Genomic DNA, 17,967 nt, shown 5'->3' on the forward strand with positions numbered 1-17,967 from the left:
TACTCAAGGAAATTCAGAGACTTGTCCCAAAGCCACTCCAGCGTTGTCTTGGCTGTGTTGGAAGAACCTTTGCCCCAGTCGGAGGTTCTGAGCGCTCTGGAGAAGGTTTTCATCAAGGATCTCCCTGTACTTTGCTCTGTTCATCTTTCCCTCGATCCTAACTAGTCTCCCAGTCCCTGCCGCTGAAAAACATCCCCAGAGCATGATGCTGCCACCACCATGCTTCACCGTAGGGATGGTGCCAGTTTTCCTCCAGACGTGACACTTGGCATTTAGGCCAAAGAGTTCAATCTTGGATTCATCAGACAAGAGAATCTTGTTTCTCATGGTCTAAGAGTCTTTAGGTGCCTTTTGGAAAACTCCAAGCGGGCTGTCATCGCCACAGATGAGCTCGAGAGCGCTGTCACTAACCATTGGGTTCAAGGCAGTGGTGTAAAGTACTTAAGTAAAAATACTTGAAATCACTAATTAATAGTTTTTTGRGGTATCTGTACTTTACCATTTATATTTGTAACTACTTTTACTTCACTACAATCCTTAAGAAAATAATGTACTTTTTACTTCATACATTTTCCTTGACACCCAAAAGTATTCATTTTGAATGCTTAGCAAGACAGGAAAATGGTTCAGTTCACGCACTTAACAGAACATCTCAATCTCACACAAATCATCAAGGAACCCACCAGGTACAACCCTAAATCCGTAAACATGGGCACCCTAATAGACATTATCCTGACCAACTTGCCCTCCAAATACACCTMTGCTGTCTTCAATCAAGATCTCAGCGATCACTGCCTCATTGCCTGTATCCGCTACGGGTCCGCGGTCAAACGACCACCCCTCATCACTGTTAAACGCTCCCTAAAACACTTCTGCGAGCAGGCCTTTCTAATCGACCTGGCCCGGGTACCCTGGAAGGATATTGACCTCATCCCGTCAGTTGAGGATGCCTGGATCAATGTACTCTAAAAGTTACTTCCTCACCATATTAGACAAGCATGCTCCGTTCAAAAAATGCAGAACTAAGAACAGATATAGCCCTTGGTTCACTCCAGACCTGACTGCCCTCGACCAGCACAAAAACATCCTGTGGCGAACTGCAATAGCTTCGAAGGCCCCCGCGATATGCAACTGTTCAGGGAAGTCAGGAACCAATACACGCAGTCAGTCAGGAAAGCAAAGGCCAGCTTTTTCAAGCAGAAATTTGCATCCTGTAGCTCGAACTCCAAAAAGTTCTGGGATACTGTAAGTCCATGGAGAACAAGAGCACCTCCTCCCAGCTGCCCACTGCACTGAGGCTAGGTAACACGGTCACCACCGATAAATCCGTGATAATCGAAAACTTAACAAGCATTTCTCAATGGCTGGCCATGCCTTCCTCCTGGCGACTCCAACCTTGGCCAACAGCCCCCGCCCCCCCCCCCCCGCTGCTACTCGCCCAAGCCTCCCCAGCTTCTCCTTTACCAAATCCAGATAGCAGATGTTCTGAAGAGCTGGAAACCTGGACCCATACAAATCAGCTGGGCTTGACAATCTGGACCCCCTATTTCTGAAACTGTCCGCCGCCATTGTCGCACCCCCATTACAGCCTGTTCACTCTCCTTCGTATCATCTGAGATCCCCAAGGATTGGAAAGCTGCGCGGTCATACCCCTCTTCAAAGGGGGAGACCCTGGACCCAAACTGTTACAGACCTATATCCATCCTGCCCTGCCTATCTAAGGTCTTCGAAAGCCAAGTCAACAAACAGATCACTGACCATCTCGAATCCCACCGTACCTTCTCCGCTGTGCAATCCGGTTTCCGAGCCGGTCACGGGTGCACTCAGCCACGCTCAAGGTACTAAACGATATCATAACCGGCATCGATAAAAGACAGTACTGTGCAGCCGTCTTCATCGACCTGGCCAAGGCTTTCGACTCTGTCAATCACCATATTCTTATCGGCAGACTCAGTAGCCTCGGTTTTTCTAATGACTGCCTTGCCTGGTTCACCAACTACTTTGCAGACAGAGTCAGTGTGTCAAATCGGAGGCATGTTGTCCGGTCCTCTGGCAGTCTCTATGGGGGTACCACAGGGTTCAATTCTCGGGCCGATCTTTTCTCTGTATTTATCAATGATGTTGCTCTTGCTGCGGGCGATTCCCTGATCCACCTCTACGCAGACGACACCATTCTGTATACTTCTGGCCCTTCCTTGGACACTGTGCTATTTAACCTCAACGAGCTTCAATGCATACAAACACTCCTTCCGTGGCTCCAACTGCTCTTAAACGCTAGTAAACAAATGCATGCTTTTCAACCGTTCGCTGCCTGCACGCACGCCCGACTAGCATCACACCCTGGACGGTTCCGACCTAGAATATGTGGACATCTATAAGTACTAGGTGTCTGGCTAGACTGCAACTCTCCTTCCAGACTCATATCAAACATCTCCAATCCAAAATCAAATCTAGAGTCGGCTTTCTATTTCGCAACAAAGCCTCCTTCACTCACGCGCCGCAAACTTACCCTAGTAAAACTGACTATCCTACCGATCCTCGACTTCGGCGATGTCATCTACAAAATAGCTTCCAATACTCTACTCAGCAAACTGGATGCAGTCTATCACAGTGCCATCCGTTTTGTTACTAAAGCACCTTATCGACCCACCACTGCGACCTGTATGCCCTAGTCGGCTGCCCTCGCTACATGTTCGTCGTCAGACCCACTGGCTCCAGGTCATCTACAAGGCTATGCTAGGTAAAGTCAAATCAAATCAAATCAAAATTTTATTAGTCACATACACATGGTTAGCAGATGTTTAATGCGAGTGTAGCGAAATGCTTGTGCTTCAGTTCCGACAATGCAGTAATAACCAACAAGTAATCTAACCTACAATTCCACAACTACTACCTTATACACACAACAAGTGTAAAGGGATAAAGAATATGTACATAAAGATATATGAATGAGTGGTGGTACAGAACGGCATGGCAAGATGCAGTAGATGGTATAGAGTACGGTATATACATATGAGATGAGTACTGTAGGGTATGTAAACATAAAGTGGCATAGTTAAAGTGGCTAGTGGTACATGTATTACATAAAGATGGCAAGATGCAGTAGATGATATAGATACAGTATATACATATGAGATGGGTAATGTAGGGTATGTAAACATTATATTAAGTGGCATTGTTTAAAGTGGCTAGTGTACATTTTTACATAATTTCCATCAATTCCCATTTTTAAAGTGGCTGGAGTTGAGTCAGTATGTTGGCAGCGGCCGCTAAATGTTAGTGGTGGCTGTTTAACAGTCTGATGGCCTTGAGATAGAAGCTGTTTTTCAGTCTCTCGGTCCCTGCTTTGATGCACCTGTACTGACCTCGCCTTCTGGATGATAGCGGGGTGAACAGGCAGTGCTTGGGTGGTTGTTGTCCTTGATGATCTTTATGGCCTTCCTGTGACATCGGGTGGTGTAGGTGTCCTGGAGGGCAGGTAGTTTGCCCCCGGTGGTGCGTTCTGCAGACCTCACTACCCTCTGGAGAGCCTTACGGTTGTGGGCGGAGCAGTTGCCGTACCAGGCGGTGATACAGCCCGACAGGATGCTCTCGATTGTGCATCTGTAGAAGTTTGTGAGTGCTTTTGGTGACAAGCCGAATTTCTTCAGCCTCCTGAGGTTGAAGAGGCGCTGCTGCGCCTTCTTCACAACGCTGTCTGTGTGGGTGGACCAATTCAGTTTGTCCGTGATGTGTACACCGAGGAACTTAAAAACTTTCCACCTTCTCCACTACTGACCCGTCGATGTGGATAGGGGGGTGCTCCCTCTGCTGTTTCCTGAAGTCCACAATCATCTCCTTTGTTTTGTTGACGTTGAGTGTGAGGTTATTTTCCTGACACCACACTCCGAGGGCCCTCACCTCCTCCCTGTAGGCCGTCTCGTCGTTGTTGGTAATCAAGCCTACCACTGTAGTGTCATCCGCAAACTTGATGATTGAGTTGGAGGCGTGCATGGCCACGCAGTCGTGGGTAACAGGGAGTACAGGAGAGGGCTCAGAACGCACCCTTGTGGGGCCCCAGTGTTGAGGATCAGCGGGGAGGAGATGTTTTACCTACCCTCACCACCTGGGGGCGGCCCGTCAGGAAGTCCAGGACCCAGTTGCACAGGGCGGGGTCGAGACCCAGGGTCTCGAGCTTGATGACGAGTTTGGAGGGTACTATGGTGTTAAATGCTGAGCTGTAATCGATGAACAGCATTCTCACATGGGTATTCCTCTTGTCCAGATGGGTTAGGGCAGTGTGCAGTGTGGTTGCGATTGCGTCGTCTGTGGACCTATTGGGTCGGTAAGCAAATTGGAGTGGGTCTAGGGTGTCCGGTAGGGTGGAGGTGATATGGTCCTTGACTAGTCTCTCAAAGCACTTCATGATGACGGAAGTGAGTGCTAGGGGCGGTAGTCGTTTAGCTCAGTTACCTTAGCTTTCTTGGGAACAGAAAAATGGTGGCCCTCTTGAAGCATGTGGGAACAGCAGACTGGGATAAGGATTGATTGAATATGTCCGTAAACACACCAGCCAGCTGGTCTGCGCATGCTCTGAGGACGCGGCTGGGAATGCCGTCTGGGCCTGCAGCCTTGCGAGGGTTAACACGTTTAAATGTTTTACTCACCTCGGCTGCAGTGAAGGAGAGCCCGCAGGTTTTGGTAGGGGGCCGTGTCAGTGGCACTGTATTGTCCTCAAAGCGGGCAAAAAAGTTGTTTAGCCTGTCTGGGAGCAAGACATCCTGGTCGCGACGGGGCTGGTTTTCTTTTTGTAATCCGTGATTGACTGTAGACCCTGCCACATACCTCTTTGTCTGAGCTGTTGAATTGCGACTCGATTTTGTCTCTGTACTGGGACTTAGCCTGTTTGATTGCCTTGCGGAGAGAATAGCTACACTGTTTTGTTCGGTCATGCTTCCGGTCACCTTGCCCTGGTTAAAGCAGTGGTTCGCGCTTTCAGTTTCACGCGAATGCTGCCGTCAATCCACGGTTTTGGTTTGGGAATGTTTTAATCGTTGCTGTGGGTACGACATCGTCAATGCACTTCCTAATGAACTCGCTCACCGAATCAGCATATTCGTCAATATTTGTTTGTGGACGCAGTGCGGAACATATTCCAATCCGCGTGATCGAAGCAGTCTTGAAGCGTGGATTCAGATTGGTCGGACCAGCGTTGAACAGACCTGAGCGCGGGAGCTTGTTGTTTTAGTTTCTGTTTGTAGGCTGGAATCAACAAAATGGAGTCGTGGTCAGCTTTTCCGAAAGGGGGGCGGGGAGGGCCTTATATGCGTCGCGGAAATTAGTATAACAATGATCTAGGTTTTTCCAGCCCTGGTAGCACAATCGATATGCTGATAGAATTTAGGGAGTTTTGTTTTTAGATTAGCCTTGTAAAATCCCCAGCTACGATGAATGCAGCCTCAGGGGTGTGGTTTCCAGTTTACAAAGAGTCAGATAAAGTTCGTTCAGGGCATCGATGTGTCTGCTTGGGGGGGAATATATACGGCTGTGATTATGATTGAAGAGAATTCCCTTGGTAGATAATGCGGTCGACATTTGATTGTGAGGAGTTCTAGATCAGGTGAACAGAATGACTTGAGTTCCTGTGTGTTGTTATGATGATCACACCACGTCTGTTAATCATGAGGCATACCCCCCCGCCCCTCTTCTTACCAGAAAGATGTTTGTTTCTGTCGGCGCGATGCATGAAGAAACCAGCTGGCACCGACTCCGTTAGCGTCTTATCGTAAAGTGCCGCCTTATCTCAGTTCACTGGTCACGATGGCTACACCCACCCGTAGCACGCGCTCCAGCAGGTGTATCTCACTGATCATCCCTAAAGCCAAAACCTCATTTGGACGCCTTTCCTTCCAGTTCTCTGCTGCCTGCGACTGGAACGAATTGCAAAAATCTCTGAAGTTGAGACTTTTATCTCCCTCAACAACTTTAAACATCTGCTATCCAAGCAGCTAACCGATCGCTGCAGCTGTACATAGTCCATCGTATATAGCCCACCCAATCTCCTACCTCACCCCCCCATACTGATTTTATTTATTTACTTTTCTGCTCTTTTGCACACCAGTATCTCTACTTGCACATGATCATCTGATGATTTATCACTCCAGTGTTAATCTGCTAAATTGTAAATATTCGATTTATTGCCTACCTCCTCATGCCTTTTGCACACATTGTATATAGATTCTCTTTTTTTCTACCATGTTATTGACTTGTTTATTGTTCTCCATGTGTAACTCTGTGTTGTTGTCTGTTCACACTGCTATGCTTTATCTTGGCCAGGTCGCAGTTGCAAATGAGAACTTGTTCTCAACTAGCCTACCTGGTTAAATAAAGGTGAAATAAAAAAAAAAATAAAAAAACATCCCTGGTCATCCCTACTGCCTCGGATCTGGCGGACTCACTACACCAACATGATGCCTTCGTTTGTAAATTACAGTACCAGTCAAAAGTCTGGACACACCTACTCATTCAAGGGTTTTTATTTATTTTTACTATTTTCTACATTGTAGCATAATAGTGAAGACATCAAAAACAATGAAATAACACATGGAATCATGTAGTAAGCAAAAAAGTATCTTTTATATATGAGATTCTTCAAAGTAGCCACCCTTTGCCTTGATGACAGCTTTGCACACTCTTGGCATTCTCTCAACCATCTTCATGAGGTAGTCACCTGGAATGCATTTCAATTAACAGGTGTGCCTTGTTAAAAGTTCATTTTTGGAATTTCTTAACTTCTTAATGCGTTTGAGCCAATCAGTTGTGTTGTATAAGAAGAAGAGACCAGCTTGGGCCAAGAAACATGAGCAATGGACATTGGACCATTGGAAATCTGTCTATTGGTCTGATGAGTCCAAATTTGAGATTTTTGGTTCCAACTGCCCTGTCTTTGTGAGACGCAGAGTAGGTGAACAGATGATCTCCGCATGTGTGGTTCCCACCGTGAGGCACAGAGGTGGTGTGATGGTCCTTTGCTGGTGACTGTCTGTGATTTACTTAGAATTCAAGGCGCATGGCTACCACAGCATTCTGCAGCGATAAGCCATCCCATCTGGTTTGCGCTTAGTGGGACTATCATTTGTTTTTCAACAGAACGATGACCCAATACACCTCCATGCTGTGTAAGAGCTATTTGACCAAGAAGGAGAGTGATGGAGTGCTGCATCAGATGACCTGGCCTCCACAATCACCCGACCTCAACCCAATTGACATGGTTTGAGAGGAGTTGAACCGCAGAGTGAAGGAAAAGCAGCCAACAAGTGCTCAGCATATGTGTGAACTCCTTTAATACTGTTGGCATTCCAGGTGAAGCTGGTTGAGAGAATGCCAAGAGTGTGCAAAGCTGTCAAGGCAAAGGGTGGCTACTTTAAGAATCTCAAATAATTTGTTTAACACTTTTTTGGTTACTACATGATTCCATGTGTTATTTCATAGTTTTGATGTCTTCACTATTATTCTACAATGCAGAAAATAGTCAAAATAAAGAAAAATGGAATGAGTAGGTGTGTCCCAACTTTTGACAGGTACTGTATATATAATTTTTCGTCCACTTTGACATAACAGAGTACTTTGCAAAGATTGTTAACAAAAAATTACAATTAAATCAATTTTAATCCCACTTTGTAACACAAAATGTGAAGAAATACAAGGGGTCTGAATACTTTTGTAAGACACTCGATACTTTTACAAGGCACTCTCGCAGCTTGAGACTCCTGTCACTTGGTTGACTGAATAGGGTCTCCTGAGGCACAGAAAGTTGTTATGGTACCTTAGGTGATAAACATGACAGATTTGATAAACATTCGCCCCACTCAAGAGAGTGAGTCATCATACTGCAACAATTTGTGACAGTTAAAAAGTTAGACCTGATTATAACAGCATCTTGAAGCAGCATCTGAAGAAAACTGGGATGTCGAGAAGGTGAGTAGTGAACATTTTTTCTCTGACATTGAGATACATACAGTACTTTCAACAGTTCAAAAGAACCTTCAATTCTTCGGTCCCATCGTGAGAGACAGAGCGAGCATAGATGTGAATGAACAGTGGAGATAAAAAAAAAAAAAATCCTATGAAGGAAGGGATTTATTGATTACTTTATTGATTTATCGTTTCACGTCAAACGTTTCCTGTCAGTTGGAGAAATACAGAAGCCATAATAGCCAGGAGAGGCTGAGTCTGGGGAGGATAGCTTCTCTTGAGGACAGCAGGGTTTTCATTTAGACACAGAACGCTGTTGCTGCTGAGGGGTGGACGGTTCATAATAACGTCCGGAACAGAGCGAATGGAATGGCATCAAACATTACCACGAGCACGCCCTCCCCGGTCAAGGTGCCACCAACCTCCTGTGGTGGGATGTGATTATTGAACCGTATATGACGTTAAGGGCTACAGAAAAAAAAGACAAAACACTGAAGCATCTACAAACACTATTACAACCGAAGCCTCTATGCAACTATTACAGCTATTGCTTCCTATAACCAGACCCTTGAATAACTTCATTTAAGACAGCTACACCTGTATACACTATTGAGAGAGGTGGATGGGGGGCGAGTATACTTAATGGAGGCACAAAGACCACTCAGATTTGTGTTATGTGACGTAGTGTTGTATCCTTGCACATGCACAAATAGACGCACAAGCTAACACGCGTTGCATTACACAGTGCCTTCGGAAAGTATTCAGACCCCTTCCCCCTTTCCACATTTTGTTACCATACACCCCTATTCTAAAATAGATTCAATATTTTTTTTTTACCTCAATCTACACACAATGCCCGATAACGACAAAGCAAAAACAGGTTTTTAGACATTATTGCACATCTATTAAAACTAGAAAACAGAAATACCTTACCACGCCGGACAAGATGTCTGCCTTTTTACGGTCCTCTAACCAATTGTGCTATTGTATGCGTTTTTTCGTGTTATTGGTAACTTATTTTGTACATAATGTTCCGCCACCGTATCTTATGACCGAAAAGAGCTTCTAGATATCAGGACAGCGTTGGTGTCCAGTGGCCTCCTTGCTCGAACACGCTTTTTCAGTTCTGCCCACACATTTTCTATAGGATTGAGGTCAGGGCTTTGTGATGGCCACTCCAATACCTCAACTTAGTTGTCCTTAAGCCATTTTGCCACAACTTTGGAAGTATGCTTGGGGTCATTGTCCATTTGGAAGACCCATTTGCGACCAAGCTTTAACTTCCTGACTGGTGTCCCTTAACATAATTTTCTTTCCTCATGATGCCATCTATTTTGTGAAGAGCACCAGTCCCTCCAGCAGCAAAGCACCCCCATTAATGATGCTGCCACCTCCGTGCTTCACGGTTGGGATGTGTTCTTCGGCTTGCAAGCCTCCCCCTTTTTCCTCCAAACATAAATGGTCATTATGGCCAAACAGTTCTATTTTTGTTTCACCAGACCAGAGGACATTTCTCCCAAAAGTACGATCTTTTTCCTCATGTGCAGTTGCAAACAGTCTGGCTTTTTTATGGCGGTTTTGGACAGTGGCTTCTTCCTTGCTGAGCGGCCTTTCAGGTAATGTCGATATAGGACTTGTTTTACTGTGAATATAGATACTTTTGTACCGGTTTCCTTCAATTGATTCAATGATGTCAATTAGCCTATCAGAAGCTTCGACATTATTTTCTGGAATTTTACAAGCTGTTTAAAGGCACAGTCAACTTAGCGTATGTAAACTTCTGACCCACTAAATTGTGAAATAAGTGAAATAATCTGTCTGTAAACAATTGTTGGAAAAATTACTTGTCATGCTGCACAAAGTAAATGTCCTAACCGACTTGCCAAAACTATAGTTTGTTAACAAGAAATTTGTGGAGTGGTTGAAAAACAAGTTTTAATGACTCCAACTTAAGTGTATCTAAACTTCCAATTTCCACAGTATATCCTATCAACGGGACATTAAAAACTGTAATATCTTATGTTTCACTGAGTCATGGCTGAACGACGACATGATTAACATACAGCTGGCGGGATTTACAAGTTTTCGGCAGGATAGAACAGCCGCCTCTGGAAAGCCGTCTACGTATATTTGTGAACAACAGCTGGTGCACGAAATCTAAGGAAGTCTCGAGGTTTTGCGCGCCTGAGGTAGAGTATCTCATGATAAGCTGTAGACCACACTATTTACCAAGAGAGTTCATCTATATTCTTTGTAGATGTCTATTACCACCACTAACCGATGCTGGCACTAAGACCGCATTCAATGAACTGTATACGGCCATAAGCAAACAGGACGACGCTAATCAAGAGATGGCGCTCCTAGTGCCGGGGACTTTAATGCAGGGAAACTTAAATCCGTTTTAACTCATTTCTACCAGCATGTTAAATGTGCAACCAGAGACAGGTACAAAGCTCTCCCTCGCCCTCCATTTGGCAAATCTGACAATAATTATATCCTCCTGATTCCTGCTTACAAGCAAAATCTAAAGCAGGAAGCACCAGTGACTCAGTCAATAAGAAAGTGGTCAGATGAAGTAGATGCTAAGCTACAGGACTGTTTTGCTAGCACAGACCGGATATGTTCCGGGATTCTTCCGATGGCATTGAGGAGTACACCGCATCAGTCACTGGCTTCATCAATAAGTGCATCGATGACATTGTCCCCACAGTGACTGTACGTACATACCCCAACCAGAAGCCATGGATTACAGGCAACATCCGCACCGAGCTAAAGGGTAGAGCTGCCGCTTCAAGGATCAGGACTCTAACCCAGAAGCTATAAGAATTCCCGCTATGCCCTCCGACGAACCAGCAAACAGGCAACGCGTCAATACAGGACTAAATTCAAGTCGTACTACACCGGCTCTGACGCTAGTCAGATGTGCAGGTTTGCAAACTATTACAGACTATGAAGGGAAGCACAGCCAAGAGCTGCCCAGTGACACAAGCCTACCAGACGAGCTAAATTACTTCTATGCTCGCTTGAGGCAATTAACACTGAAACATGCATGAGAGCATCAGCTGTTCCAGACAACTGTCATCACGCTCTCCGTAGCCGACGTGAGTAAGACTTTCAAACAAGTTCAACATTCACAAGGCCGCAGGGCCAGATGGATTACCAGGACGTGTACTTTGAGCATGCACTGACCAACTGGCAAGTGTCTTCACTGACATTTTCAACCTCTCCCCCACTAAGCTAASGACCCTGGGACTAAACACCTCCCTCTGCAATTGGATCCTGGACTTCCTGACGGGCCGCCCCCCAGGTGGGAAGCGTAGGTAACAATAAATCTGCCATGCTGATCCTTAACATGCAGGCCACTCAGGGGTACGTGCTAAGTCCCCTCCTGTACTCCTTGTTCACTTATGACTGCATGGCCAGGCACGACTCCAACACCATCATTACGTTTGCCGATGACAACAGTGGGAGGCCAGATCACCGACAACGATGAGAAAGCCTATAGGGAGGAGGTCAAAGACCYGACTGTGTGTTGCCAGGACAACAACCTCCCCCTCAAAGTGATCAAGACAAAGGAGATTATTGTGGACTACAGGAAAAGGAGGACCGCGCACAACCCCATTCCCATAGCGGAGCAAGTTGAGAGCTTCAAGTTCCTTGGTGTCCACATCACCAACAAACTATCATGGTACAAACACACCAAGAAGGTCGTGAAGAGGGCACGACAAAGCCTATTCACACTCAGGAGACTGAAAAAAATTGGTATGGGTCCTCAGATCCTGACTGATTGTGTCACTGCCTGGTATGGCAACTGCTTGGCCTCCGACCACAAGGCACTACAGGGGGTAGTGGGAACGGWCCAGTACATCACTGGGGTCAATCTTCCTGCCATCCAGGACCTCTATACCAGGCAGTGTCAGAGGAAGGCCCTAAAAAAGATCAATGACTCCAGCCACCCTAGTCATAGACTGTTCTCTCTGCTATTGCACGGCAAGCGGTACCGGAGCGCCAAGTCTAGGTCCAAGAGACTTCTGAACAGCTTCTACCCACAAACCATAAGACTCCTGAACAGCTAATCAACTGGCTACCCAGAACATTTGCATTGCCCCCCCTCCTTTACGCTGCTGCTACTCTGTTTATTATCTATGAATAGTCACTTTGACTCTGTACCGGTACCCCCGGTATATAGCCTCGCTATTGTTATTTTACTGCTGCCCTTAAATTATTTGCTACTCTTATTTTTTTTTTACTTATAACTGCATTGTTGGTTAAGGGCTTGTAAGTAAGCATTTCACTGGAAGTCTACACCTGTTTTATTCGGCGCATGTGACAAATACAATTTGATATTTGCATAAGTATTTAGGCCGTTTCCTATGAGACTCGAAATTGAGCTCTGATGCATCCTGTTTCCATTGATCATCCTTGAGATGTTTCTACAACTTGATTTWTGTCTATCTGTGGTAAATTCAATTGGTTGGACATGATTTGGAAAGGCACACACCTGTCTATATAAGGTCCCAGAGTTGACAATGCATGTCAGAGCAAAAACCAAGCCATGAGGTCGAAGGCAGTGTCCGTAGAGCTCCGAGACGGGATTGTGTCGAGGCACAGATCTGGGGAAGGGTACTAAAAAAATGTCTTGCAACATCGAAGGTCCCAAGAACACAGTGCCTCAATTGTTCTTGTCAATATCGGGGGGCGTGTTTTCACTTTGGAAAAAAATCGTGCCCAAATGAAACGGCCTCGTACTCTTTTTCGATCATAACAATTGCATATTATTATACTATTGGATAGAAAACACTCAGAAGTTTCTAAAACTTTTGAATTATGTCTGTGAGTAAAACAGAACTCATTTTGCAGCAAACTTCCATGCAGGAAGTGAAAAATCTGAAAACGAGACTCTGTTTCAGGGCCTGCCTATTTAATTGCCTTTATTTATCGATATGCATGCACTTCATACGCCTTCCACTAGATGTCAACAGGCAGTGGAAGTGGAATGGGTGTCTAGCTTGATCCGAGGCCGAACAGAGCTTTGGAGTGGCAGGTCAGGAATTTTCTTTGTCTAACAGGGCGCGCGAAGTACCTCGACATTGTCTTCTGATAAGCGTTCGGTATACACGGCGAATATCTCCGGCTCTGATTTTATTTGATACATGTGATAATAACATCGTAAAGTAGGTTTTTTCAACGAGTTTTATCAGATTATTCAACGTTTATTGGGACTTTGAGTTTGCCGTTCTTTGCGTCGAGGAGAGAAGATGGGAACGTTATCAACATTGGCTAGCATTGTGGCGCGAATTCGACAGAAGAAGGAAAATTCTAAAACAAACAACGAATTCTGGACCAGGGATCCTTGTACAACATTCTGATCGAAGCTCAGCAAAAGTAAGAACAATTTATGATGTTATTTCATATTTCTGTGGAAATGTTGATTCCTATTCTCTGCCGTTTTGGTGAGCGCTGTCTCGTAATAACGCAAGCTGTATGTTATGGTAAAGTTATTTTAAAAATCTAACACGGCGGTTGCATTAAGAACCAGTGTATCCTTATTTGCCATACAACAAGTATTTTTATGTAAGTTTATGATGAGTTCTTTGGTCAGATTAGGTGAGTGTCCAAAATAGCTCCGGACATTCTGGGAAATGTTGCTACATTTTCACAATGTATAACCCCGGATTGCAGCTCTAAATATGCACTATTTCAAACAAAACATAAGTGTATTGTATAACCTGATGTTATAGACTGTCATCTGATGAAGTTGTTCAAGGTTAGTGATTAATTTTAGCTCTATTCTGTCGGTTTTGTGCAAGCTATTTTGGCGGGGAGTAAATTGCGTTGTGTGTTTGGCTACTGTAGTGAGCTAATAGAAATATATATTGTGTTTTCGCTGTAAAACATTTTAAAAAATCGGAAATTTGGCTGGTTCACATTTGCTGTACACCATGTATTTTTCATAAATGTTTTATGATGAGTATTTATGTATTTCACGTTGCTCTCTGTAATTATTCTGGCTGAGTCGGTGCTATTTGTGATGGTAGCTGCAATGTAAAACTATGATTTATCCTCAAATATGCACATTTTTCGAACAAAAACATAATGTATTGTATAACATGTTATAAGACTGTCATCTGATGAAGTTGTTTCTTGTTAGTGACTAATTATATCTCTATTTGGTCGGTTTTGTGATAGCTACCTATGCGGTAGAAACATGGTGAAAATATGCGGTTGAGTCTTTGGCTATTGTGGTTAGCTAATAGAAATACATAGTGTTTTCGCTGTAAAACATTTCAAAAATCGAAATGATGGTGGATTCACAATATGTTTATCTTTCATTTGCTGTATTGGACTTGTGATTTCATGAAAATTATATTATATGATATCCCTGTCCCGTTAGGCTAGGCTATGCTAGTCAGCTTTTTTGATGAGGATGCTCCCGGATCCGGGATGGGTATTAAGTAAAGGCTAGATGGAAGAACCACCAAGACTCTTCCTAGAGCTGGCTGCCTGGCCAAACTGAGTATTCAGGGGAGAAGGGTCTTGGTCAGGGAGGTGACCAAGAAACCGATGGTACCTGACAGAGCTCCAGAGTTCCATCTCTGCAGCACTCTACCAAACAGGCCTTTATGGTAGAGTGGCCAGACAGAAGCCACTCCTCTGTAAAAGGTACATGACAGCCCACTTGGAGTTTGCCAAAAGGCACCCAAAGGACTCTCAGACCATGAGAAACAAGTTTCTTTGGTCTGATGATACCAACATWRAACTCTTCGGCCTRAATTCCAAAGGTAACGCCTGGAGGAAACCTGGCACCATCCATACAKTGAAGCATGGTGGTAGCAGTATCATGCTGTGGGAAGGTTTTTCAGTGGCAGAGACTGGGACACTAGTCAGGATCCTGCTGTGGGAATGTTTTTTAGCGGCAGGGACTGGGACACTAGTCAGGATCGAGGGAAAGATTAACAGAGCAAAGTACAGAGAGATGCTTGATGAAAACCTGCTCCAGACTGGGGCGAAGGTTCACTTTCCAACAGGACAATGATACTAAGCACACAGCCATGAAAACGCAGGAGTGGCTTCGGGACAAGTCTCAATGTCCTTGAGTGGCCCAACCAGAGCCTGGACTTGAACCCAATCGAACATCTCTGGAGAGACCTAAAAATAGCTGTGCAGCGACGCTCCCCGTCCAACATGACAGAGCTAGAGAAGCTCTGCAGAGAAGAATGGGAGAAACTCCAAACACAGCTGTGCCAAGCTTGTAGCGTCATACCTAAGAGGACTCAAGGCTGTAATCGCTGCCAAAGATGCTTCAACAAAGTACTGAGTAAAGGGTCTGAATACTTATTTAAATGTGATATTTCAGTAGTTTTTTAAACATTTGCAAACATTTCTAAAAACCTGTTTTTGCTTTGTCATTATGGGRTATTGTGTGTAGATTGATGAGGGAAAAACGATGTAATCCATTTTAGAATAAGGCTGTAATGTAACAAGGGGTCTGAATTATTTCCGTACGCACTGTAAATGTTTATAAAACCTTGAGAGCACTCTGGTGCCAGTACAGCACAAAGGGTCCCTCATCCTCATTTGAGCTTTTAGGGCTCAGAAACGGGTTTAGATCTCTCTTTACAAGTCCTAAAAATCCAGACACTTCAATTGAGTCATCATCAAGGGAGTCTAAATCAAGAGCTCTTAGAGAAGTATAGTGCTGTTCATAGGCATTGATTCGTTTTTTTATTCACTGATTTCACATAGAAATGTCCTTGTTTTTGAAAGAAAAGGGCCTTTTTTGTCCATTAAAATAACATCAAATTGATCAGAAATACAGTTTAGACATTGTTAATGTTGTAAATGACTGTTGTAGCTGGAAACGGCAGATTTTTTATGGAGTATCTACATAGGCGTACAGAGGCCCATTATCAGCAACCATCCCTCCTGTGTTCCAATGGCTCGTTGTGTTAGCTAATCCAAGTTTATCATTTAAGAAAAGGCTAATTGATCATTAGAAAACCCTTTTGCAATTATGTTAGCACAGCTGAAAACTGTTGTTCTGATTAAAGAAGCAATAAAACTGTCCTTCTTTAGACTAGTATCTGGAGAGTATCTGGAGCATCAGCATTTGTGGGTTCGAAATGGCTCAAAATGGCCAGAAACAAAGACCTTTCTTCTGAAACTCTTCAGTCTATTCTTGTTCTGAGAAATGAAGGCTATTCCATGCGAGAAATTGCCAAAAAACTGAAGATCTCGTACAGCACTCTGTACTAATCCCTTCACAGAACAGCGCAAACTGGCTCTAACCAAAATAGAAAGAGGAGTGGGAGGCCCCGGTGCACAACTGAGCAAGAGGACAAGTACATTAGAGTGTCAAGTTTGAGAAACAGACACCTCACAAGTCCTCAACTGGCAGCTTCATTAAATAGTACCTGCAAAACACCAGTCTCAACATCAACAGTGAAGAGGTGACTCCGGGATGCTGGCCTTCTAGGCAGTTGCAAAGAAAATGCCATATCTCATACTGGGCAATAAAAATAAGATTAAGATGGGCAAAAGAACACAGACACTGGACAGAGGAACCTCTTCACTGTTGTAAATTAACAATGTCTACACTGTATTTGTTACTTTAAATTGACATTTAAAAAAAATATAATCTTTCAAAAACAAGGACATTTCTAAGTGACCCCAAACTTTTGAATGGCAGTGTATATATAATGTATTCCTATCTCATCCCTAAAGGTCAGAGGGAACAATCATTCACAAACGTCTTCATTAAAAATGCTAATTCATGAAGTTCTCCATGGCTCGGTTAGTGTTATTGTTGTTGACTGGTGCCCTCAGGGAGGTGGTGACAAAATAGCTGTGGTGTTGCGGGCAAGAGGGACTGGCATGGCTTTTAGAAAATTAGCATGGCATTCATGCAATTATTCACAATCATATAAGCTGTGCATGTCCGTGGTGCTTGTGTGTGTACGCAAACTAACTTTCTAACTCTAGGATACTCAGAGCTCAGACGCACCATGCTGGGACAGAAGGGCTTTGCCAGCGACAGACTAAGCCATGAGGTGAGCTAGCGAGAGTGTGTGTATTGTGCAATTGAAGAGGTCAGGTCACGCTACTCTAACTTAAGGATTTAACACACTGAACGCACTACTCCATCTGTCAATCTCTGTTCATTCAGTACGTCAGAGGTGAAGGCAGGTTATAAATACAAGCAAAAAAGCTGTGTTCTACATCCCTTCGACTCCCCACACCTCTGAGAGCTGTCATTATGTCTAAATGGGCTACCAGACAGGGAGAGATGGGAGGGTGGAGGCTGGAAATTGAAACTGTCAGATAAATTGGTGTTGGGTACTTTCTGAATACGTTTTTCAAAACCAGCTCTGCCTAATTGGAAAAGGGGCACACCCTCCACCCCTAACGACCAGGTTAGTGCAAGGACAGTCTTGGGGTGGGAAAGCCATCCATTCCAGGAAACTAGAAGTAACTTGTGCAACATTTAGTTTCACTAATGTAAAAATGGGTCTGTCTAAACTGATGGAGTAAGTCAGACAAGTAGCTCTCTATGAATGGAAAGTTACTCCTCACAAACACAAACAGGAAAATACCAAAAGCAGTAAACTGTTGGTCATTCTGTCCAAATATGGAGAGGAGCTGAGAGGTCCATTCATTTAAATGAAAGTTGTATATTTTCCAAAGAGCATTTTCCACTTCAATCATTAAATGGCCAACTATGCGAATGATTTGGAAAACGAGAATAGACAGTTAGTCACTTCTTGGGGAAACCCCTAAAAGTCTCTACACTTTGTGCTAATACTATGTTTCATGTGATACTTGAAAAAGACAGATATGGTATTAGCTATAACTTAAGATCACTTTGTCTTGGGAGCCATAACCTTGAGCTACACTTGTACTCCAACATACTTCAGAAATATACAGTGATWTAGAACTCAAATGTGCATCACCACGACGGAAATTCTGCGGCAGTTACAGGTCTCCAGTACAAAAAGTTACGGTTGTACAGCCTTC

The 17,967-nt window shown here is 44.1% G+C and overlaps 1 protein-coding gene across 8 annotated transcripts in view; it reads right to left on the reverse strand.

Annotated features, from left to right (window-relative positions):
- pemt (phosphatidylethanolamine N-methyltransferase) overlaps positions 1-17,967 on the reverse strand; it is a 105,223-nt gene that overhangs the window by 56,143 nt on the left and 31,113 nt on the right. The gene's annotated exons all lie outside the window — the stretch shown is intronic.

The sequence above is a fragment of the Salvelinus sp. IW2-2015 genome, linkage group LG18, assembly GCF_002910315.2.
Source record: "Salvelinus sp. IW2-2015 linkage group LG18, ASM291031v2, whole genome shotgun sequence".
Lineage (NCBI taxonomy): Eukaryota > Metazoa > Chordata > Actinopteri > Salmoniformes > Salmonidae > Salvelinus > Salvelinus sp. IW2-2015.